Raw genomic sequence first — 25,362 nt, 5'->3', positions numbered from 1 at the left:
GGCACATGTGAGATCCCCTTTTGGCTTTCACCACCTCCTGGCTTTATTTATATGATTATTAATATTATTATTATTGGTTAAGACTAGACACAAGTGACTGTATTCTCATTCTGACGGGGGGGGGGGAGGGTGTTTTAAAGCCACGTTAACTCTGAAGAAAAGGATTAATCTTAGTGCATTTCGCTGTAGACACCAGACTCAGTTGTGGGAAGAAGGAAGACTCCATTAAAACCCTGGGAAGACAGTCCACTGGGTAGGCAGGACTTCACTAGCTTTCGCCTTGGGGTCACCTTTCAGGATTGTTCTGTGTTCCGGCCACAGTGTCAGCAGGCACATCTTGGTTTAAGCCTGCAAATACACCATAGGGTGAAGGAGAAAGATCCTCTTCCCAAGCGATCACAATGCAAAGGACAAGGGACGCTTGAATGGCGGCAGGGTTGGCAGGAACAACGGCTGCTGTCGTTGGCCCACCTCCCTTCTTTACATGTGGAGGCCCTTGGTGCGGGGCGCTCCTCCTGGAAGGAGCCTGGCAGCCAAGGCCACGGCCAGCTCAGGGCGCGCGGGCGCGGTCGGTCTACCAGCCGGGCCGGGCCGGGCCATGGGGCGGCGGCCAGGAGGAAGTGCGGGCCGCAGCCTGGCGCGTTAAGGAAGTGGCCCAAAATGAGGAAGCGCGGCGCGCCGGGTGGCTGAGGCTGCAGAAGAGCGCGGAGGAGCTGCGGTGTCTCGATCCTGCGCCCCGCGCCCGGGTCCTGCGCTCCGCGCCCTGGCGCCGGAGCCCCGCACCCTGTCCGGCCTCACCTGGCACAGGTAGGTGTGGCCTCGCCACTTCCCGGGCCGCACGCCCTGGAGCTTTGGGTGAGAGGGGCACGATCCGCGGTGCCCACGCTTTCCCGGGTCTCTGGTGGCTGGCACCTGGGCAGGTGGCCTTTGCAAGCTGGAGGTGACCAGCTCAGACCAGAAGTTTCAGAGGCAGAAACCCAGGAAGGGAGGCCGGGCAGGAGAGGCACCGTGAGCCTTCATTTGGCCACGGAGAGATGCACTGCGCGGTGGCACCGTGATTATCGAAATGACCCAAAGTAGAAATGTCCCCATGGCTTCTGAGGCTTTACAGATGTGCGTGGTTTTTTGGTTTTTTTGTTGTTGTTGTTTTGCTGCAGAAAGGCAGCACCGTGGTGCAAAACCCGATGCTTTCTGAGCCGCAGTAAAATCCAGCACCCAGCTCCCTGGGCTCCGTGCGTCTAATGATAGTTTTCCGTAATGAAATGTAAATGTCTTTTGGCAGTATGGCTTCAAAACCTTAAGCTCACCTAAAACTCCACAAATGTAACAAATTTTGTTTGAATATTCCAGGACTAGTCAAGAGTTTGCATCTGGTGGATTATTTTATGAATTTTGCCACAAAGATTGAGTTCAAGTTGAGTAAAAAACGCTTGTCTGGGAGAATTGTTTGTTCTTTTACTTTGAGCCTTAAAAAAAAAAAAAAACAACTTTGAAGCATTTTGGCAGGTGGTAAAAAAATAGTTGGAGATGTTCCATCTCTGGAATCTTCATATTTAAAAAACAATGAGACATGTGGTGCCTGAGACACTCTGCTGGAAATGGAATCCATTCTACCTTCTGATTTGGTTTCGATAGAACAAATTAATCGCTTTTACACAGGTAGCTTTTTAAGTAAGTGCAATCAAACACATTGATATGATGTCGTTATATTTGATTGTATTTGAGCTAAGAGGTTGAAAGACTTACAACTTAGGTGCTGTAAGTGAGAAATCTTGCTAATTGAAATTATTTCATCAAACCTTTTTGTTTTATCCAAATCATACTTTTGTTTGAATGTATTAAGAAATATTTTGCAGGAAAACAGAAATTCATTTGTACTGTCCTCCCTATTTGAGTGCTTAGATACATAAGATGTTATAAGTAGTCTTAAAAATTAATGAAAATGTTTTTAATTTTTAAAGTTAGGACAAAAATGGAGACTTTAAGTATATCCTTTTCCTGAGAGATGAAATTGGCAGAAAGATTATTTTATTGCTAAATTTACATTTCAGTTGTGATTCCCTTTGACTTTTTTTTTTTGGTAAAATTGTTGAAGTTTGAACTCAGGGTCTCATGCTTAGGCACTCTACCACTTGAGTCACTCTGCCAGCCCCATTTTGTGTCAGATACTTTTGAGATAGGGTCTCATGAACTATTTGCCAGGGCAGGTTTCAAACCAGGATTCTCCTGATCTCTGCCCCTGAGTAGCTAGGATTACAGGTGTGAACCACTGGCACCCTTTGGTCTTTTTTTTAACACTATTGAAACAGGTCTAATATTGCTGTTTTTTTTTAAAGCTTCTTAAGTAGAATTTACACAACATACTATATGTCCATCCATAATCATCATAAACTCTTAAAATTTAAATTTAGAACTAAATTTCAGAATTTAGAAAAGCATACGTCCACGTGGACCCTCCAGTCCGGTTTGAGCATGTCCTGCAATCCCACACGTAAATATTTCTGTGTCCTTACATTGTATGGCATGAATAATCTCACTAAGTGGAACAAATACAGACTATAAATAGGTGTGCGTCAGTTTAGCACAGGTGTTGACACTAAATGAGGTTCCCTAAAACTTAGAAAAAAAAAAAAAAAGAAAGAAAACCTTGCTTTTGAGAGCTGTGACTGAGGGACTAAGTCTGTATTCAAGAAACATTCATCTTTGCTCATAAGGCTCTATGGGGGGAAAAAAAAGCATATAACTGTTATTCTAAAACCAGCTGTCTGCTTTTGAAAGCACAGCATCTGACTGCCGGCTACTTCACACTTTCCAGAAATGGGTGAGCAGGGCCCCTTTGTTCAAGAAGTCTGACATAGCAAGAGTTCACTGAATCTCCTATCGTTGCAATCAAATACAGATCCTTCAAGGAGAATGGGCTGTTTCAGCCTTTACTGACAGCATTTCAGACATAGAATTTCCCACAGTCTTACAACTTGAGAGACAGCAGTAGTTACTCAAAGAACAAGCTATGGTCACCGGGCACAGCCACAGCCAGTCCCTGGAAGAAATATGGTTTCCTGTTCTCTTTGCAGCTGGTTCTTTCTATCTACTTCTGTTATCTCCGCCTGAGGCATTGGAGAGGAGTCTTTACAGTTCAAGCTAATTTTTGCCTTCTCTGCCCTTACTATATAGTTTTCCTCCCACTATTCCTAACTCACCTTCTTTTACCCTCATTGTGCAGCTTTTAACAATTTCTTCCATTTTTGGATTGACTTAGGTATAACTGGATGGAGAAAATAAATTATAAATTTAGGTGAGCTTTTTTTTTTCCCCACTAGAATTCAAAGGCAGGATCCTAACAAAGACTGTAATCAAATTGTCTAGTTTAATTGTGTCTTGTCCCTTCTACGTAGGATTTGAATAGGTTGGATTTGAGCACTAGGAAAAAAGGTTTTTCTATGAAAAGTCTATGGAGAAGATTTTAAAAAATAAGTAGGCAGATTGGATTTTAGAAAGTTCATACATTTTGATATTGTGTTATCAGGGAAATTTTCTATTTGCTTGGATCTATAAATTTTTTTCCCTTTAAGGGTCAATTATCTAAGTTTTTCTCTATGTCTCTTAAAAGGTGGCCGAATAGGATTTTTTTTTTTTGAGACATAGTCTCCCTATGTAATCCAGGCTGGTTTTGATCCTCCTGCCTCAACCTCCTGGGTGCTGGGATTGCACCACCATGCCTGCCTTGAATCTTAAATACAATCAAATTTAGCCAAAGGCAAAGATAACACAAAGAAAAATATTTTGTTTACATTACAGTTTATTTAACATATTACAAATGACAGGCTCTTATTCTTTTATGTCTTGGAAATATCATATTTCTGGCTAGAAGAAGATGTGAAGACAATTAGGAATGTGGTGAGGACTAGTCTGGGGAAGGGGCAGGTGGTGTGAGTTTTATGACGGATGGTGTCTGGAAGAACACAGGTACCCCCCTGTGATACAGGGGTCCTGGCTCTTGAAGCTGGGGTGGTGCTGCAATTAGGGCCATCCTGCAGCACTGAGCAGGAACACAGGCTTACTGAGTAGAAGGTGCTGTGGCCAGAGCGGAGACAGAGCAGGCAGGCCACAGATCTGCAGAAGAAGAGACTGGGATGGTGTCCAGGTAAGTGACCAGGATACTTATGGAAAAAGAGAGGGCCCAGAACAAAGATTTAGGGAAATCCACATTCTGTACTGGCCAGTCTGGTCACTCGTTGTGCCTGTCCTTTCCTGTTGAGTTGACATGGGAAAGGTTTTGGTGTGACCTCATTTAGTTTTGCATTTTTAAAAAATTTTATTGCAACAACTTTGAGCCTTTATATGATCCTCTAGTACTACCCTCCAGAGTAAGCTTTTGATTTTTTTAAAGCTTTTTTTTCTGCACTTTTCCTCATTTCCTAGTATTGGATGTATTTGCTAATTTTTTTTAATGTTGCAGTTTCAGACAGTGTGTGCTGAGTTTCTGATGTGACAACTGAGGAGCTGGCTGGTAGTCCTAGACCACCTTGTCACCCACACCTTCCCAGGATAATGGTGTCATTCGGTGTGGACTGTACCGTGACTGTGTAAGTGCAGTTTACTGCCTGCTCAGCCTCCACTCAGTCATGGCAGGGCACTCAGCATGCCAGGCCAAAGCCCACTGTCACCCCTGCACCTGTGTTCCCTGACTAGAGCTTCAGGGTAACTCTGAGGAGCTAGGTCCTGGCATGTGCTGTGCTGTAAATACAGTTTGAGTATGTCCCACAAGGTTCATGTGCTAGAGGCCTGGTCCCCAGTGTGGCCGTGTTCAGAGGTGGTGGTGCCTTCAAGATGTGGAGCCTAGCAGAGGTGATTATGTCATGGGTGCCACTCTCAGAAGGGTTTTGTTACTGATCTTAGACCCTGAGTAGGTTGTTGCAAAAGAGCAAGCCAGCCACTGAATTTCTCTGGTTCCTGTCTCGTCATGTGAGCTGTCTCTCATCCATGGGCTCCTGCCATAGTGTTACTGACATTTTGGGATGTAGCCAGTGGGGCCTTACCAGCAGCCAAACAGATGGGGCCACCCTGTCTTGGGCTTTCAGCCTCCAGAAGTGTGAGCAAAATAAACCTCTTTTCTTTATCCAGTTTCAGGTAATTTGCTATGGTAACAATAAACACACCAGCATAGCACAGAATATGCTTACACTTTCTTGATACCCTTTGCCCCTTTTTATTTTTCCTGGGGTAAAACTTTGCTTTGCTTTGGGGGTTTTCTTAGTTTGCACTGACCTATTACAATTTTCTTTCCAACTCTCTGACAATAAGCTGAAACCCCTCTTCACATGTTTCCACCAGATCAAATATACCACACACTTCTGCTTTCCTTTCTTTTTTTCTGGAGTGCTCATCTGTCTTTTTGCTCTGTTTTGACAGCAGCTCTTCAGTTTTGCTACCCATATATTAATAACTGAAGAATGTTTTGCAGGAGTTTGTCAACTAAATATATTTTTTACCAGTTATCATATTCTCTGTATTGCATTTTAAGGATATTAATATATCTCTTAAAAACATTCATGTCTTTTTGTCTTTTTTTTTTGTAGTACTTGGATTTGAACTCAGGGCTTCACACTTGTTAAGGCAGACATTCTACCCTTGAACCACTCTGCCAGCCCTATTTCCTGTTGGGTTTTTTCAAGACAGGGTCTCACGAACTGTTTGCCCAGGGTTTACTTTCTCCTAATCTCTGCCTCCTGAGTAGCTAGGATTACAGGCACGAGCCACCTACATTCTACCTATCACAAATCTGTTATTACATTGTTGAATGCATTCTCCCCCCCAAACAGTTTATTTCTATGATTATTTATTTATTGTCCATAGCATGGAACTTTTTTGATTCCTTCCATTATGACCTATTTTGAATGATGCTTCGTAAAATGTTCTTTTCACTTCCGATGTCACGGTTAAACATCTGTACTTTGCATAAGCGTCAGTGTCGCGATTGCATTTGAGGCAACACCTCTGTCCTATTTTCTGAGTGAGGGTATTTGTCTCTCTGGAGAACCCGCCGGGCTTCCCTCCATTCCCTCAGTTCCTTTGGGAGACAGCATGGGCAGAACTCAGTTCGGTAAGCAGGGGTGACTTCTCAGATCCTGCAGGTGGAGCACGAAGATTCCCAGCAAGGGTCACCGTCACCGAGTGCATTTGTCCCCAGAGCATCCTGTAGGACCCAGCTCCGAAGTCACTTCTGGGAATGAGGACAGACTTCTTGCTGCTGTTTTGTAAGTTTTGAGGATTTGCTAGTGTAGAAGCAAAATATTGTGACTATTTTCATCTAAATGCCAAGAATAGCTGAATTCATTGATTTTTATTATGCCTCGAGTCATGTTTGCTGGCTATTTTATAGACAGTAGAGATCAAGGTCCTTTTGGGTTCAAATCCCCAGTCTGTAGTTTTTAACTACTCTTGAAGTTCTTGTAACTGGACTGATCACAGGGGAAATGCATCTTGCAGACTGTACCTGTCTGCAGTCCCTGGCTTGTGGTTAGAACTGACATAAATGTCACAGCCCTCCTGTGGTGGGAGTGACTCTGGGAAGCTGTCCCCACAGTCTTGGATGGACTCTAATAATTGCACTCCCAGAGGTATTTCAGAGGAGTCTAACAGTTGCACTCCCAGAGAGGTTTCAGAGGAGTCTAATAGTTACACATTCAAAGGAGTCATAGTTCATGTCCAGCGGGGGTTTCAGAGGAGTCTAATAATTGCATGCCCAGAGAGGTTTCAGAGGAGCAGCAGCAATTTCTACTGTGAGTTTCCCTGACTTCCAAAATAGGCGAACTTCCTACGGTTCTCTTTTTGAAATGTTTTCAATTTCCTAACTGATGCATGGGTAAAGAATTCAGATGTAGCAAGCAACAATAGCCCACACCAGTCTCAGCCTTACCAGTCCTACTGGGCGGGAGCAGTTTGGTGCCTTTCCTTCCAGGTTTCGCGTGTGCACTCATGTATGTGTGCACATGTGTGTCTCCAGCAGCCGCAGTGTTGCATGTGTGCATGTATTCACCCTTCATGGCTCAGTGGCTTGCTTTTCTTTTTTTTTTTTTCAGTCAACAGTATGTTGGGTGGGGGAGCTCCTCAAATCTGTGTTCACTCCACTTTATTTCACAGAATGAGGACCATGATAGCTTATTGATAAGCATTTAGATTGTTTTTCTGGGTTTTGGCATTATAAGCGATACTACAGTGAGAACACTTTCCCTTTTCATTTCTTTCTCTCTCCTTTGTCATCTGCACAGCACCTTCAAGGTAATCATCATCCCAAGAAAGTTCTCCAGCCCGGAGTTCAGTTCTCTTCCTGGAGTCAGTCCCACATGAGGTTTTTCATTTTAGCAAGCCAGTGGTTAATTTCCAGGAAATGTCGCAAATTCTTTGTTTCTTTTTTAAAATGGTGTATTAGGTTCTTGCAGTTTCTTGTTACTAGCCCAGTGTGGACTTTTTTTTTTTTTCTCTCACTCTCTCTTTTCCTTTTGGTGGGATTGGGGTTTGAACTCAGGGCTACAGGCTTGCAAAACAGGCACTCTACCACTTGAGCCACACCTCCGGTCCAGTTTGCTCTGGTTATTTTGGAGATGGGGGTCTCACAAACTATTTGTCCAGGTTGGCCTCCAACCATAAGCCTCCTGATCTCAGCCTCCCAAGTAGCGAGGATTCCAGGTGTGAGTTGCCAGCACCCAGCTGGACATTCTGTCTTGCACATGACCTCTCTCTTTGGGCGTCATTCGTCTGTGTACTTCTTTGGTGACTTTTCTTGTGGTGGCAGCATTCCTGATGAGCTTGATATTTCCAGCATCGTTTGCTGGTCTGTTTTGTTTGTTTGTTTGTTTTGAGGAGTCCTAGGTGTTCACCGTCTTTTGAGGCTGAATTTGTGGTGCCATTCTTTTGCAGTCTGTCCCCATGTGGCAGGAGGAGGGTGAGACAGACCCAGTGTAGGAAGCAAGAACTCTCTATTAGTGGATGTGGCCTTACCCTGCCTGAACAAACCATCCAAACCCATCTCCTCTCTCCTGTAACACAGCTTCTGTTGTTTGCTGGGGAGCTGGAGAGAGCCAGGTGGCCCTCTGGTCTCTGTCACTTCCAAGGCACCATACTTTTGGGGCTTCCTCCCCCCATTGGCTGCTGCTCCCTGCTTCCTGCCTGCACTTGGGGCTCCTTCTTCAGTGTGAGCCTGTCCTTCCTGACATCTTCCAAGGACATTAATAGTTTGTCATCTGCCGATGATTTGCCCTCTTGCCCCCCAACACTTCGCGGATGTGTTTTTGCAAGGTGTTCTTAGTGTTGCTTCTTTTCTTTCTCTGAATTTACTGCTCTTACATACACTTGAGGCGGAAGTCCATCACTTCCTTTTTTAGCAACACCAGTCAACTCATGGTCATAGCTGTGTGGAAGGGAGTGAGTCCAAGGGAGCAGGAAGGAGAAGAGGCTTGCTAGAGCAAGGTGGCTGCTTTGCAGACTATGGCGTTTGGTTCCCACCACTGCTGGCTTCTGGGGTCTTCACTGGCTCCCTCTAACCCTGTGGGCCAAATCTGAGAAGGAGGCTTCGTGGTCAAAGCCACACCAGGACACTGAGCGTTCAAAATCACAAATTTCTTAGAAGTATGTTTAAAGATGCATAGGATGCTAAGGTAACAGGGACTTCAGCGACCATCTAATTCAATATGCTGAGCAACAGGGAGGCCAGAAATGTGAAGGAGTTCGTCAAACCCCTAGCTGGGATTCAAACGCTTGAACATAGGGGTTTCTAATGCAGAACCAGAGGTTTGTTGTTGTTGTTGTTGTTTTGCAGTACTAGGGTTTGAACTCAGGACCTACACCTTGAGCCACTCCACCACCCTTTTTTTGAGATGGGTTTTTTGAGATAGGGTCTTGTGAACTATTTGCCTGGGCTGGCTTCAAACCTCAAGCCTCTTGATCTCCGCCTCTGGAGTAGCTAGGATTACAAGCTTGAGCCACCAGCACCTAGCAGAACCAGAGGTCTTATCCACTACTGTATTTGAAGGAAAAAGGACCACCATCATACTACGTGATGGGAAGAGTTAAAACTAAGGAAGCTTTGTGCAAAGGCTGGCGGGTGACACAAGCTTGGTGTAGGACATGATAGCACTCTTTCACTAGTACTTGTAGAAAACTTACGGTCTTTACTGCTTTGGTTGAGAATTGAGTAAATTCCATAGGAAACTAGACAGAAACTCCTGGGCTCATGAGAGGTTCTTATGAGAACATCTGATGTGTTTATTATTCAAAGAAAGAATAAGAATTGCACAGTCTGACAGATGCACGTTGTGTGGGGTCATGAGCACCACTGCCAGGTCCCCATCAGGCCTCCATATGTGTTGGGGTTTGGATGTGGTACCTGTGTCCCCCATGGGCCCATGTGATTATACTTGGTCTTCAGGGCTGTGAGTTGGGAGGTCTTTAAGAAGCAGGGCTGGTGGGAGGTGCTTGTGTAATTGGAAGTCCTCCCTTAGATTACACCATTTTTTATGCAACCCTGGAGTTCTTGTAAAAGGATTATTATAAAAGAAGCAAGCCTGGCTCCTCCCTCTCTCTGCTTCCTGGCTTACATGTGAGTACTTGTTTGCAGTGTTCTTGTCATTGCCATCTGTCATGGGATCTCACCAGAACAGCTGATGCAGGTACCATGCCCTTGAACCTCCAAACTGTGATCTCAACAAACCTGTTCTTCTTCATAAGTAATCTTTGTCAGGTATTTCATTATAGTGATGCAAAGCTAAGACAGTGTTTGTGGTTGTCAAAATTTTTTGAGAGGGGCAAAATTGAGAGTTGGGAAGAAGTGCTAGGTGTTCTGAAGAGTTGGAACAAAATGGGGAGGGAATTGTCAGACTCATTTCCATCCAGATAGGGGATATTTGTGAGGCAAGTGCATGTTCATAACTCAGTCCAGAAAAGGTGGCTTGGTACCTTGGGAGAAGAAAGAAGACAGAAGGCCCATATTTATGAGGGCCAATCTCGCCCAAAGGAACCACCGATGTCTGCAAAGACATATTTGCATGAAACTCCTTCCAGCTTATTTCCAGTAAGCTCTGGAAATTGCTGCTGCCCGTTCATAGTGTATGAACTATAGCGAATGGAGTATTAGTTTGTGCCAGGCTGCTGTAACAAAGTACTATATGCTGGTTGGTTTAAAAAGAAGAATGGTTCCAGAGCTCAGGGAAGTGTAAGATGAAGGTGGGGGCAGATCTGGTTCTTTCTGAGAGCTGTACAGGTCTTTTCCCTTGGATTGCAGGTTACTGGTTTCATCTTTACATGACATTTTCCCTCTGTGTGCATCCCTGGGTCCAAATTTCCGTTTTGTATAAAGATACCAGTTATATTGGATTGGGACTCACCCTAATTTAATATAATCACCTCTATAAAGCCCTTATCTCCAAATACAGTCACAATTGCAGTACATGTGGTTAGGATACCAACAGTTGAATCTGGGGAGCAGGGGGTACAATTCAGCAGGGACACAATGGTTGAGTGAAGACTGCCAACCCCTTCACAGTGGCTTTTGTGCACTGCCAGGCACAGCAGCATCAAGGTAGGGAGGTGTCCAGCCACCTGAATGGGCAGATGGTTGCAGAACACTCTGTAAAAACCAAACAAAATTAATCAAATTAAAATACTTAAGAGATAGTGTTTCTTCCCATTTAGACTGGCAAAAATTTAAAGGATGGGGAGGAAGAGAAGAAAGACAGGGAAATCCCAGAAGGGCACAGGCACAGCTGTGGAGGAATGGAAGTTTAGGCTCAAGTTGCCACTGGAGTTGGGCAGCCAGGGGGCGGTCACATCATTAGGAGGAGGGAGAAGGGAGGGCGGTGGGGTAGGAATTAATGTTAATGGTCTTGGAAATACTGCCTTGTCATTGGGGAAAAAAAACAAACTTTGCTCTTTTACCAAAATTAATTCCAGATTGAACACAGACTAAGAAATATATAGCAGTGGAATAATGAAAATAAGAAAACTTAACATGAGTTATTAAATAACTGTGGAATAAAGAGGGCTTTCTAAATGTTATAGAATGTACAAATGCACAATAGAAGGTTGACAGGTATCACTTCCTATAATTTTAAGTGGATATGCATACCAATAAAATATATAAATAAGTAGAAATAACCCTGTAAGCTAGATTTATTTGCAATGCTTGTGGTAAAGCACTAGTAACCTTAATATGGAGTGACTTCATTGAAGTAAACAAGAAAACATCCTTCAGTGAGCATTGGTGTTACTTGATAATATCTTCTGAAATTTGAAACACTCAAGAGCTGTGATGCAACAATTTCACTTTTTGGAAATTAGTACACATACAAATTGACAAAAGTGTAGAAATTATATGTATGTATACAGTAATTCATTGCACCATTTGATTTTGTAATAGCCAAAAAGGGGTGGGGGGGGGAAATGAAAGACATTAATGGAGGAAGTGGTTAAACTCCAGCTTTATGTATGCATTGCAAATGTGGGATTTTTATACACCAACATATAATGATGTCAACATTGTATTATGAAAAAGCAAGTTGTAGCATATCACTGTACATTTTTAAGCTACTGAGTGCACATCATGAGTTTACATTGAGTTGTTATTTAATACACACAGGCACAGCATATGTACCTAGGCACATGTGTGTACATCTGCTCATTGATCTGAAAACCTAATTACCAAACTGAAAACAGCACTTATCCAAGGAGGAAAGTGGAACTGGTTTGAAACAAAATGTGAAATATGAATTTTCACTCTACATGCTTCCCTATATTTGCAGTATTTACAAAGTCTTTTTTGAGTTGGGAAATAATAATAAAATAAGGTTTGCTTGGGAGGAGAAGAAGTGAATAGGATGGCACCAAGAAGAGAACTGATTATGATATATGATATCCAACATTTGTCATGACTGCTGGGACAATTTTGCCCTCAAGCGAGGAGTGAGGCTTGGAGAGGTGGGGTGGCTAGCCCAGCATAGCACAGCCCTGGTTCTCAAGCACATTTGCAGCTGGCACCCTGGGAGCATGTCTCAAGCCCAGGCCTACCTCCAGAGGTGCCAGGGTGGTTGAGGGTAGAGCCTCCCACCCCATCCCACCAAGGGCAGCAGTCAAGGAGGAGGACCACTGTTTCAGAACTAGTTTGTGGCAGTTCATAGCACACAAGCATGTCTCTGACAGTGAAGCTTCCACTAAATTGGAATTTATTGGTGCACTGAGTATAATGGCAGTTGTGTGAGTCTTGAATGCAAATATTGGGCAGGCCAGAGTGGTCCCTTACTATTTGATGTGTGTGTGTGTGTGTGTGTGTGTGTGTGTGTGTGTGAGAGAGAGAGAGAGAGAGAGAGAGAGAGAAGGAGAGAGAATGGGAAGGAAGGAGTGAGGGAGAAAGAGAAAAAGAGATAGAGGAAGGAGGGAGAGAAAAGGGGGGAAGAAAGAGGGAGGGAGGAAGAGAGAGAGAGAGAAGTCACCATTTCCTTGGTGTGAACACTTCAGTGCATGAGAACTTGTGTTCACCAAGTCAGTCTGCAGACACTCTGGAGGAAGGTGCCTGAGAATGGCAGCACTTGCTGACACACTTGGTGACGAATACACAGAAAATAACTCAGAGAGGGAATGTATGTACCACCTGATTGGAATGGTTCCCATCTTTGGGATTACTTTTTATTGTTATTCTTAGTTCACTGGACTTATTTGCTATCATATCGTTTGTCATGTAGCTGCTGCGTGTGAATTTTTTTTTGTTTTCACAAGAAGGACATAAACAGCCTCACTCTTGGTTGAGAACTTGGGTGATGGTTTGGTGTCTGTGGCTTAGTGTCTGGGCCTTGCAGGCTGCAGTAGGTGGTGATCTGAAGATGGTCTGTGCTGTCACCTACCCGGCCCTGAATGCCTCCCTCCACACTGTGCCGAACTCACCATGGAGAGCCCCAGGGCTCATCACACACTCTGGCTTTGACTCCTAGACCCCCAGTTCCAAGCGGTGGCTCCCTAGCCCACCTCTGGTTGTCAAAAGCAGTCTGGATTCCACCATTTGCTTGAAACTTCTTAGGCTCTTGCTACTTTGTCTGCAAAATGAGGCTAAAAATACCTCCCCATTGGGCTTCTGTCAAGCTCAAGGTGCTGTATGCAAAGTGCTGAGGTGACTGACTTGCAGAGAAGGGGCAGTCTGTAAAATGTTCATGATTAAGAGCAGGAAATCAAGGATGAATATTTACGGGTCACTTGGGGACTGAAAAAGTTGCCTTTTGTGACCAACATAATTTAAAAAGACCTTATGGGAAGGTCACAGAAACAGGGGAGCTCTTGGCCAACTATGTCACCTGATTTTAAAGCAAGCTGTCTGTAAACACTAACGCGTTCAGTAATCAGTGAGCTGAGTGTAACAAGCATCACGTGGAGAGTGCTTTCCCCAACTCTTCTATCTCCAGGTCCCTAGTCATTGGATGGCTTTGTTACATGATTTGAGCCCTTGTCACACACTTTAAAAGCATCCAGTTGGAGACCATGCTGTAACATTTTTGTGCGATTGGTACTCCCAAGGATGGCAGATTGTATGTACCCTTAAAGTTTCTGTCCAATAGTTGAATCTATCAGATATGCTTTGGATACAGTAAAACTGGGCATTTGGAGAAAAATATACCATCCCCTTAATAAGAATGAAAACCCAGAACCTCCAAATTTGGCCCTAGTGGGAAAAACTTCTGGAAGGGAGAGGTGCCTGTCCACACAGACTGCTCCTGGGGGTATATTTATGTGACACCCATCATGACCTGCAGTCCACACCACATTGGTCTCAGATGGGCATGTGAACTGCCCAGGTGGGCACAGAGGCTTTTCTCTGGCCAAGGAGAAGCTACCAGCTGTACATGGCCATTTACATTTCAATTACTTAAAATGAAATAAATTGGAAAGTTCAGTTCTCAGTCATAGTAGACACATTTCAAGGGCCAGTGACCACTCATGGCTGGTGGCTGTGTGTGGGAGAGAATAGACAAGAATTGCCATGATGAAAGAAAGGCCCGTGGGGGCCAGTGAGACCTAAGCCTGACAGCCTTGGTCCCCTGGGGAGCCTGCGATGGGGAGGAGCCTTCCCTGCCTCCCACCATTCCGCATCCCTGGCTCTTAGCACTGCAGCTCATGGTGAGTGCATTGGCCTTTACCATGGCAACAATTTCCCCAATTTCTTCAAGGGGATCTGACACCAGGATTGATGGGGACACAGGAGCATCTTCACCTGGGAGGTGAGACCCTGAATCTTGGCCACAGGGACAAGGCCCTGCCTTCCACTCTCCCCGCTTCCCCTGCCTCATGGGTCCACCTGTGGGCACACACAGGTGCCACTGGGGTCTAACCAGAGTAGTCAGTGGTATGCTATGGTGAGGCACGGGGGAGCTGAATTGGTTCCCAGTTGCTGCCTTGCCAAACTCTAACCAATCCTGGGACTAAGCACATGTGACTCAGAATGCAGGCAGCCCACTGTAACCTTGGGGGCTGGAACATCAGAGGACTGATACAGACCATTTTCTTGTCGTTATTCCCAGAACGATACAGTATATTTACCTGGCATGGGCATTGTATTAGGCATTGTGGGTAATCAGAGATGGTATCAAGTCCATGGAGGATGAGCATAGCTCTGTGGACACACCACGCCATTTGACATTGAGCTACTGTGTCTTTGGGTGTGGAGGTGTGGGAGGAGATGGAGCCCATTCTCTGCAAGTCTGTGGTGGTTCCTGAAAGAATGGAGCCATTTGTTTGTCCAAGAGGACTTTGAGGGAATGTTCACTTCTCTACTTTAAGAAAAAAAAAAAATCAAGGACTGGGGGTGTGACTCGTGGTAGAGCATTTGCCTAGCGTGCACGAGGCCCTGGCTTCCATCCCCAGTCTTGTTAAAACAAAAAATCTAACGTTATTCCCATGCACCTTGACATCTGAACTTTTGTTCATTTTGAAAGCAAGATGTTCTTTATGAGGGCAAAATAAAAAAAAAAATGCTGAGTGTCCTGAGCTACTTTCAATGCAGGAAAATGAGGTTTTAGCTTCTAGGGAGTTAAGAATGAGGGCGGCTGGAATCTGGAGGCAGGAGCACCCTGAGGGGGTCTTTGGTGCACAGAAGTGAGCAGGGCACAGCCCAAGAGTTGGGGACCTTCTCACGCTAGGCCCTGCCTCACTCCCACGTCCCAGGGAGAGATGGCAAGATGGGTGCTTTGTCCATCTCTGGAACTCCTGTGCTGTTTAATTTGAGTACAGATAAAAGACCACAAGAGGATCACTGAGCAGGGCCTGTGAGTTACAAGACTTCCTTTCATGATTCAGCCTGACAGCAGGAAGCTAAAGCGCGGGTGCTGTCCTCTGGCTCTTCACCCCACAGCCAGTTCTGGCTCTCTCTGGGCTGGACTGACCACAAGGGACACGAAGAAGACTCTCCTCCTATATTATCATTTAACATTCATGGCAGCTCTTTAATTAAAAGGACAGTGTCGCCTGACCATGTTCACATTGCTTCTATGGGACCCTCTGCAAAACTTGACTCCCCTACCCTGTACCTGTCCTCCTGGCTTTGGTGGCCTGTGCCACAGGCAACGCATTTCAGTGTCAGCTCTGTCTGCATGGATTTTGAGTCCCAGCACCTTCCCTGATCAGGAAGTAATTCCAGAACAAGTGATTCTCAGTCCTGGCTGCCTTCTGGGATCACACTGAGAGCTGGGGCCTGGTCCGATGTTTGGGCCCAAAACCTAGAGACCTGAGCATCTGTCTGGACTGTGCCCTGTCACCATACTTTCAGTGACTGAGCCCTGCAGGCAGGTGGAGGGCATGGTGTCATTCATCTAGGGCCTGCTGTGTCCTGGTGACAGCTTGTTGATCAGAGCAGTGAGTGGCCCAAACCACTGAGCACTCAACAGCAACAAGTTTAGATGGCTCCTTGTGCTACTGTAGGCTTGGTGGCTGCGGTTCTGAGAGACACCTGGGGTGACTTGGAAACAGGTGGTTAGAAGGTTGATAGTCCTCCTCTGTCTTTCTGACTCTCCATAGAGACCCTGGAGTCTTCCCAAATCCTGACACTTCACATGGCCAGCCCTGGACCCAGCCGGACAACCTGCCACTGGGTGGGTACATTAGCCACCTTTGAAGACTGTGAACTTGAAAGCTGTGAGCATCACTCAGTCTTCTGGGCCTCAGGCCTTGCCAAGCAGAAGCCTGAAATCCAGAATTAAATTTTTGTTTGACAAATTGTAATAGTGTACGATTATAGTGTACACGGTGATGCCATAATATATGTTCTCGGTATGGGATGAATGAATGGAGCTAATTAACATATCCACCCCTTTAAACTCTTACCATCTTCCTATATAACTGCAGCTTTGTGCTCTTCCGTTAATGTCCCCCACCCTATCCAGTCCCTGCTAACACCATTCTGTTCTCTGCTTCTATAAGTTTGTTTTAGATTCCATATACAACTGAAAACAAGTGTTTTTAGTGCTTTCTGTGTCTGGCTAATTGCATTTAACATACTGTCCTTCAGGTTCATCCATGTTGTCACAAAAAACAGAATTTCCTTTTTTATAGCTGAATAGTATTCTACTGTGATATATACACATTTTCTTTATCCATTCTTCCACTGGTGGACATGTTGGTTGCCATCTCTTGGCTATTGGAAATAGTCCTGCAATAATCATGAGAGTGCAGCTGGCTGTTCAATATACTGTCTTCGGATCTTTAGGATGCTTTCCCAGAAGTGGGATTTGTAGTTCTATTTTCAGTTGAAGCCAAATAACTTCCTGTTTGTTTAGAGACTCTTGAAAAAAGATGTTCTTTTAGCCCCAGAGACAAGGCCTCTTTTATTTCTGGAGATTGACATGTAACTTTAAACATATATGCTACTTCTTTATTTAACTTCTCTACACAGGGATGTCAATTCTGCAGAGTTTGCATTTCCTTTGTCTGTCTCACATTTTTCTGTTAAATTCCTGAACTCATCGTAATTTCCATCTCCCTCAGGTACTCCATCATCTCCCCTGGGTGCTTTGCAATGGCTGTTCTTTTTCTACTGCTTGATATAATAGCTGCCATTTCTTTTCTGTTTTTTCCTTGATTTCTGCCAGGTTTTCTTTCCTTGCTTCTCTCTTGCCCTAACTTGCATGCCTCTGGCTTGAGCTACTGCCTTAGCAAAGTGATGATTCTGCTACAGGCCTTGATTGTGTGTATGTGTGTGTGTGTTCCTGACTTCATCATCTACCCTTTGGGTCAATGTCCAAGTGAACGCTCTTTGGTTTTTCTTGTTGTTTCTTGCCTTTCATTTTTGTAGTGTAATTGTGTAGATACCCCATTGTTCCTCATCTTTGAAATAGATCTTGGAAGGGCTTGGATGTGTTCTAGACTAACTATAGTTTCTTTATGCTGAATAATAAATGCTGTGTGTGTGCGTTAGTGACTTGGATTAGTATGTATTCGTTTCCAGTGTGGCTGCTAGCCATTCACAGTCTCTCCTCCATCTTTAAGAAATGGTTGGCTTGGCCACTGCAATGTGGATCCCTCAGTCCTAGGGCTTTTTCAGGGTCTGTAGCTGCTGGCCCTCCATGTAACTCTTCACACTGTAGGATGAGCCTTGACTGCGTTTGGTCTGATCCTCTGCTGTAGTTTGAACATGGTTTGTGCCTCTAAAACTCACATTGAAGTGTAATCCCCAGTATGAGATATTAAGAGGTAGAACCCAGCAGGAAACTCATGAAGTCAAGACTCCTCCCTCATGAATGGATTAATCCACTCAGGCAATTAATGCAGTAGTGGGTTTATGGGCTCCCCTGTAGAAGAGCCAGTTTGACTGTCTCTCATGATCTCTGTCTCTCACCATAGGAGGCCCTGTACGGTCTTGGGATTCTGCCAACATGAAGGTCTTTACAGAAGCAGCCCCTCAACCATGACAAAACCATAAGCCAAAACAAACCTCTTTACTTTATAAAGTAACCCACTTCAGGTATTCCGTTAGAGCAATAGAAAGCTCACCAAGACATTGCCTTAGGTTGTTCAGGGTTAGCAGTGTTCGCTCGTTCCACAGTATTTCTCTTTCTGGTCCTTCTTACTGTGGGTGATACCAGAGAGGAGAGGGAGAGGATGACTTTACTCTGCCAGTACTCAAGCTAGCTGATATTTTGATATGAATCTCACAGAACAATTTGGAGGGGCATTGTTACATAACAGTGGGGTTTCTTTAGGAACTGGTTAAAAAAAAACCAGAAGGCAACTTCAGAATGACCAAAGCAGTTCATGCTCTTTGCTTCCTCGGAGATTCCGGGTCTTGCACGTTGATTATCAGAGTACCTCCCACGTGTCAACAGTAGGATCAGGTACTGGCTGTTGGTCACTTGTTGTTACTGTAACAAAGCACCTGAGCAATCAACTTAAAGGACCATCTGCAGTTGGTTGGCCTTGTTGCCTATGGCAAAGCAAAACATCATGGTGCAGCCGAAAAGCTGCCTCCTCATGCTGAAAAGTGTGACAGTGGGAGGCAGGGGCCATGGTCCTCATGTCCCTTTGAGGGGCACGTCCCAATGACAAGGTCACCTCATAAAGTTTCTTCCAGTGGCAGTGAGCTGGGACGAGGCCTCTGGGGACATGTAAGACCCTAACTGTAGCTGGTGTAACCGTTGCCAATCCATTCCTACACCCAAGTGACTTATGGTCAGTTTGTGCAAAACAGCTGAATTCCAACACCTGGCCAGAACCACAGATGACTGTTATTTATTCTTCACAACAATTTTTTTTTAATTTAAAATTATAGAAAACTACAACACCAATAAACATTAACAAATGCTGCCTTCTTACAATTCATGCCTTTATTTTTCCTAAAAGAAGAATATTCCAAATAAAGATGAAACTGCAATTTTGATGGATGAGGAAATGCAGAGTGATTGGGCTGGGGTCGCAGGGTACCAGGCCATTGTCCTCATGTCACCTGTGTCCACTGAGCCATCAGCTCATCCGCTGTGACCATCTGCACCCATAACGGTAAACACATTTGTCAACACATTTGCTTCACACTGTGGCCTGGGTTTTTTCTTTTTCTTTTTTCTTTATGGTTTCTTTGAGACAGGGTCTCTGGCTATGTAGCCCAAGTTGGCCTCAAACTCATAATTCTTCTGTCTCAGTCTCCCTGAGAGCTGAGATTACAGGTGTGTGCCACCATACTCAGTTTTTGTCATTGACATATGTGAGTAAACCTATGTTTTTTGAAGGCGGCATTTTGTTAGCCAGCCAGGCAGATGTAGGGGGTGTGACTCTCAGGACCTGAGGTGACATGAGATAAGAATTTGTAAATAGTCATGAGAAATTTAGGTACTTTTGCACTGATCTTTGCAGTGATCTGCACTTCTCACTTACCACGTGACCATCAAGCCCCTTGAGAATACTCTAGAAGTTAGTCAACATGGGTAAAGAATGACTCTGAGTCATTCTTACATAAGCATTCATGTGTAAGATACAATTGATGCCATTTTTCTGGACTCCATATTTGTGGAACCCCAAAACCAATACTCAGGGTGCCTCAGTGGTCATCAGTGGACTTGCACTGAGCCCACAGCACGTGAGTTACCGATGTGTGTGATTCCAGCTGAGGCCGAGCAAGGCCACTTGTCCTACAGTGAACAAGATCCTGTCCCCAGTCTATTTCATGCCATGGTGTCCGCCATGTTGGCTCTTCTCTGGGGATTGTCTGCAGTGCTGAAGTGCAGGCCAGTGTCCCCAAGCCAGGACGGCCATGCTTTGCCCTTGAGAGTAAATCTATGCTTTAGAGGGATGCTTCAGATGAGTCACGGTGACAGGAACCAGCAAGCTGATTACATATGGTGCCTTTAATCAGACACACATGGGACAAGGCTGGGTATCGTTCTGTTGATAAAGGTACTTTGACCCCAGGCCCTAAAGAAACACTAGGTGACTTTATGGAACATGTTTATCTCAAATAATAAGCATCAACTCATTTTGTTTCTTTTTTCTTTTTTTTGATGGGGTTTGAACTCATGGTTTCGTGCTTGCAAAGCAGGCGCCCTACCACGCGAGCCACATTTTCAGTCCATTTTGCTCTGGTTATTTTGGAGATAATGGTCTCCGCTCAGCCTCCCAAGTAGTAAGGATTACAGGTGTGAGTCACTGGTACCCAGCTTATTTCACTCTTGCACAAAGCAGGAAATACTTTCTAAATCCAAGTTATATGTGATTGTTTTGGTAACAGACATGTTTGTGAAACAAAGGAACCATTTTCTAATGCAGTGAAAGTCTCTTCACCTTGCATTTTATATTGGTTAACCAAGTGGGAAGATTTTTCTTTTTCTTTTTTTGGCAGTACTGGGGTTTGAACTCAGGGCCTCGCACTTGCTAGGCAGACACTCTCACGTCAGCCATGCCTCTTGTTTTGCCTTTAGGTCATTTTTCAGATTGGGCCTTGTGTTTTCTTGCCTCGGGCTGGTCTCAGACTTTGATTCTCTTACCTATGCCTCCTGTGTAGCTGGACCCTGTGTACAGTTATGGACCCACCATATCTTGCTTGTTTGTTGAGATGGGAGTCTCACCAACTTTTTGGCTAGGATGACCAATAATCATGATCCTCTTGATCTCCCTCTCATAAGTAGCTGGAATTACAGGTGTGAGCTACCATACCTGGCTTAAATTGGTGGATTTTATTGTGCCAAACAATGTTTGGTACCGGGAAGATATAGGTAGACAGATCACAGTCTTCAGGATTAAAGGCAATCTCTTCAATTTGATATTTCTCTTTAAACTTAGTGACAAGCCCAATGGGTTCTGAAATAAGAATCTTGTGGGGCTGGGTATTGTGGTTTTTATGAATCTTTATGGTGTTACAAACCTTAAATGTACCCAAAAAGCTCATGTGTTGAATGCTTGGTCCCCAGCTGATGGCACTCTTAGGAGGTGGTGGGACCTTTAAGAGGTGGGGACTGATGGAAGGAAGTGAGGTGACTAGGGGCATGCCCTTGAAGGGGATGCTGAGATTCCAGCCCCTGTGACCCACCTTGTGCTCCTTGCCATGATGCTCTGCCTTGCCACAGGCCCAAAACAACAGGTCATGGACTGAAACCTCTGAAACTGTGAGCCAAAGTAAAGCCTTTCTCCTTTAAGCTGATTATCTCAGGCATTTTGTCATAGCAATGGAAAGCTATTTAACACACTAAGGATGTAGACCAGTGGTAGACTGCCTGCCTGGTGAGGCTCTAGTTTCATTCCCCCAAAACAACACATACACACACACACACACACACACACACACACAATCTTCCAATTACCATGCAATGTTTTTCTTAAGAATCATTTCTCAAGCCAGAGCCTGGCAATGATAGAGTCCCATACCCACCCACCAGGAGGTCCTGTGGCTTCTGACATCCAGATTTGCAGGCTGGTCATAGGTCATACTGGGCACTGGCTCACTCAAGGGTACAGGACAGAGATACCTGCCTTGCAGCAGGGAAACCTCAGGCATTTGTCCTCTGGCACTCTGCTGTGCTCCAGTCAGCTCAGCACAGGAGATGAGGGCCACACCTGGGGCCATTCATGGTCCTCCACAACACTGTTGAAGTAGCTTGGGTCCACATTGTAGCACAGTCATTACCACTGCTACAATAAATCCACTAATGCACCCTCTCTATGGTTCACTGTCGCTCACCTGCCCTGCAGGTGATGTGTCTGTGTTCCTGCTCAGGCCCCTTCCAGCTGGTAACCAATAGGGAGACACCTCAATCTTGGCTTTTGGACCCATACTAAGTCCGGTGAGTTTTTAGGGTTTATTTTAATATTTTTGCATGAAAAACTTAAATTTTTGCTATAAATATTTTTAACAGACAAGTAAAGAACATGGTATAATAATTATGTATGTTTGTGACTTAGTTCTAGCCATTAACTGTCATTAGCTTTGATTTGGTTTTTCTGTGTGTTTATTTATTAATCATTTTTTTATTATTGTTGTACTGGGGATACAAAGTAAATTACAATATATCATAGTTGAATTCACCTCCTCCTTCATTCTCCTTTATCCCTCCTCCCCACATCCCTGGAATAGTCTCAACAGGTCTCATTTTTCCACTTTCAAATATGAATATATAATATTTCTGCCATATTCGCCCTCTTCACCCTTTCCTTGTATCCTCCTCCTTCCCACTGGTGCCAACCCCCAGACAGAACCTGTTTTACCTTTCCGTTCTCCATTTGTGAAAAAAGACATTTTGTTTGTTTAAGATAGCTATATAGAGAGTTTCATTGTGACATTATATATATGCATTATAACCTGAATTGGTTCATCTCCTCCGTTTTTCTCCTTTCTACCTTAGTCCCCTGTGTGTGTGTGTGTGTGTGTGTGTGTGTGTATTTAAAGTAAACTAAAGTTTTCAAAGAACTTCACCCCTGAAACCCTTCCACCTTTTTAAAAAGACATTATAAGAATACAGGTATTCCAGCACAAACCTGCTCCAGTGTCTGGGAAGCACCCCCAAGGGGCCATGGGACCCTTGGCCCAAAAGACCAAAAATCGTATGTTCTCCCTCATATGTGGACATTAGATCAAGGGCAAACACAACAAGGGGATTGGACTTTGAGCACATGATAAAAGCGAGAGCACACAAGGGAGGGGTGAGGATAGGTAAGACACCTAAAAAACTAGCTAGCATTTGTTGCCCTTAACGCAGAGAAACTAAAGCAGATACCTTAAAGCAACTGAGGCCAATAGGAAAAGGGGACCAGGAACTAGAGAAAAGATTAGATCAAAAAGAATTAACCTAGAAGGTAACACCCACGCACAGGAAATCAATGTGAGTCAATGCCCTGTATAGCTATCCTTATCTCAACCAGCAAAAACCCTTGTTCCTTCCTATTATTGCTTATACTCTCTCTACAACAAAATTAGAGATAAGGGCAAAATAGTTTCTGCTGGGTATTGAGGGGGGGAGAGGGAGGGGGCGGAGTGGGTGGTAAGGGAGGGGGTGGGGGCAGGGGGGAGAAATGAACCAAGCCTTGTATGCACATATGAATAATAAAAGAAAAATGAAAAAAAAAAAAAAAAAGAAAGAGACAAGCAGATCTAGGATTGTGTGGGTGCAATTGACTGGGGACTTGCTGACAGAGGCGTGGTCCTGGGTAGCAGCCGGGCCTGGACAAACTCCTGCAATTTGGCTTAAGAGGGGCACTTCTCTAGGTTAGGACAAAAATGACTTAATCTAAGCCAGAATGTATCTGGTTTATCTTAAGCTTGTATCAAAGTTAGGCCTGCTCCTGGCACCAGGATCTAATGGAAAGAAAGCTCCACATATCATTCAAATGGTTTTGTTTATTCATAGTGCTGGGAAACTCTGTGGGGGAACAGGCCAGGACTACCCAAAAGCAGTCATTATCAGCTCAAGCTAATTATTATTAGCAGTCATAGCTCAAGATGGCTGCAGTTAGGTCAAGCGGAATCCCAAGGGCAGATGATCCCACCTGACACAATCAACACTGGTGTTCCCTGAGCCAGTGTGCAGCAATGCAACCTTAGGGATGTGTGACCTTCCTAGGAGCAAAGTCCTTTCTACCCTGGCAGTGAGGAAGTGCCCTAAGCCATCATCCTGACTCACAACACGCCCAGCTGCAAGTGTAACACTTACCAGGTGCTAAGTGCCACACTGCGAGCTCCACACAGGGAACCCCCATGCCAATCATGAGCTGAGTTTTACCATTCTCATCTTGTGGGTGGCAAAGCAGAGTCCTAGATTTCAGGTTAAAAGTAGTGGAGTCAGTGTTTGGACCCCAGAACTGTGATCCCTGAGTGGACTTGTACGCCCTTCTCAGCCTTTAACTCTTATCCACACATGCCCAGGCATCCTCAACAGATGGATCCTGCCCAGTACAGGGCACATAAGATGCAGCCCAACCTTGTGACCAACGCAGAGGACAGAAGCAACCATTGCCTTCAGAACACAAAGCCCCTCGTTTTGTTAAATTTTATTTTATTTTTATTCGTGTATTCACATGTGCATACATTATTTGGGCCATTTTTCCCCCCTACCCTCACCCCTTCTCTCTCCCCCCAACTCCCCTTCTCTTCCAGGCAGAACCTGTTCTGCCCTTATCTCTAATTTTGTTGGAGAGAAGACATAAGCATAATAAGAAAGACAAAGCATTTTTGCTAGTTGAGATAAGGATAGCTATACAGAGAGATTCCTAGCATTGCTTCCATGTACAAATGTGTTATAACCCAAGTTGATTCATCTCTACCTGACCTTTTCACTAGTTCCAGATCCCCTTCCCATATTGACCTCTGTCACTTTAGGGTTTCTGTATTAGCTTCTCTGCAGTGGGGACATCAAATACTTTCATGTTTTTGGTTTCTTACCTATCCCCATACCTCCCATATGTGCTTTCCCTTTAGTGCGTGACCCAAGTCCAACCTCATTGCTGCATTTGCCCTAGATCTGAAGTCCACATATGAGGGAGAACATAAGATTTTTGGTCTTCTGAGCCTGGCCAACCTCGCAAAGAATGGTGTTCTCCAGTTCCATCCATTTACTTGAGAATGATAAGATTTTATTCTTCTTCATGGCTAAGTAAAATTCCATTCTGTATAAATACCACATTTTCTTGATCCATTCATCAGTAGTGGGGAATCTTGGCTGTTTCCATAACTTGGTTATTGTGAATAGCGCTGCAATAAACATGGGTGTGCAGGTGCCTTTGGAGTAACCTGTGTCACAGTCTTTTGGGTATATCCCCAAGAGTGGTATTGCTGGATCATATGGCAGATCTATGTTTAGATTTTTAAGAAGTCTCCAAATTTTTTTCCAGAGTGGTTGTACTAGTTTACATTCCCACCAACAGTGTAAGAGAGTTCCTTTTCCCCCCCGCATCCTTGCCAACACCTGTTGTTGTGGTGTTTTGATGATGGCTATTCTAACAGGGGTGAGGTGGAATCTTAGTGTGGTTTTAATTTGCATTTCCTTTATGGGTAGACATGGTGAGCATTTTTTTTCATGTGTTTTTTGGCCATTTGGATTTCTTCTTTTGAGAAAGTTCTGTTCGGTTCAATTGCCCATTTCTTTATTGGTTCATTGATTTTGGGAGAGTTTAGTTTTTTAACTTCCCTGTATATTCTGGTTATCAGTCCTTCGTCTGATGTACAGCCGCAAGCCCCTCATTTTGAAGAGTTATTTTGTTACCTTGATTTAGAGCTTAAGTTTTCCTAAAGGTTGTGCATAAGAAAGAAAGGAACTGGGATAATGAAGGCCCACAGACTCTTCATAATTTTGGGCAAAGTCATGATGGTTAATAAGCCTCTTAGGAAACACTACTGGATCTAAGTAAGTCAGAAAAAGGTAT

At 44.4% G+C, this 25,362-nt stretch overlaps 1 protein-coding gene across 8 annotated transcripts in view; it reads left to right on the top strand.

Annotated features, from left to right (window-relative positions):
* The first annotated feature begins 207 nt into the window (after positions 1 to 207).
* Syk (spleen associated tyrosine kinase) overlaps positions 208 to 25,362 on the top strand; it is an 83,253-nt gene continuing 58,098 nt past the window's right edge. For 3 of the 8 annotated variants that reach the window (XM_020166375.2, XM_020166366.2, XM_020166329.2), the window contains exon 1: positions 208 to 807. The gene's annotated coding sequence lies outside the window, so the exon portion shown is untranslated. Of the gene's footprint in view, positions 808 to 1,919; positions 4,587 to 6,125; positions 6,258 to 7,128; positions 9,669 to 16,047; positions 16,122 to 25,362 lie in introns of those variants that run through there. The other 5 variants (XM_074052371.1, XM_074052368.1, XM_074052369.1 and 2 more) reach the window with 4 other exon arrangements.

Source organism: Castor canadensis, chromosome 13 (genome assembly GCF_047511655.1).
Source record: "Castor canadensis chromosome 13, mCasCan1.hap1v2, whole genome shotgun sequence".
NCBI classification, from domain to species: domain Eukaryota; kingdom Metazoa; phylum Chordata; class Mammalia; order Rodentia; family Castoridae; genus Castor; species Castor canadensis.
Note: the sequence above shows the minus strand (reverse complement) of the source record. Positions and strands in the feature narration are given on the sequence as shown.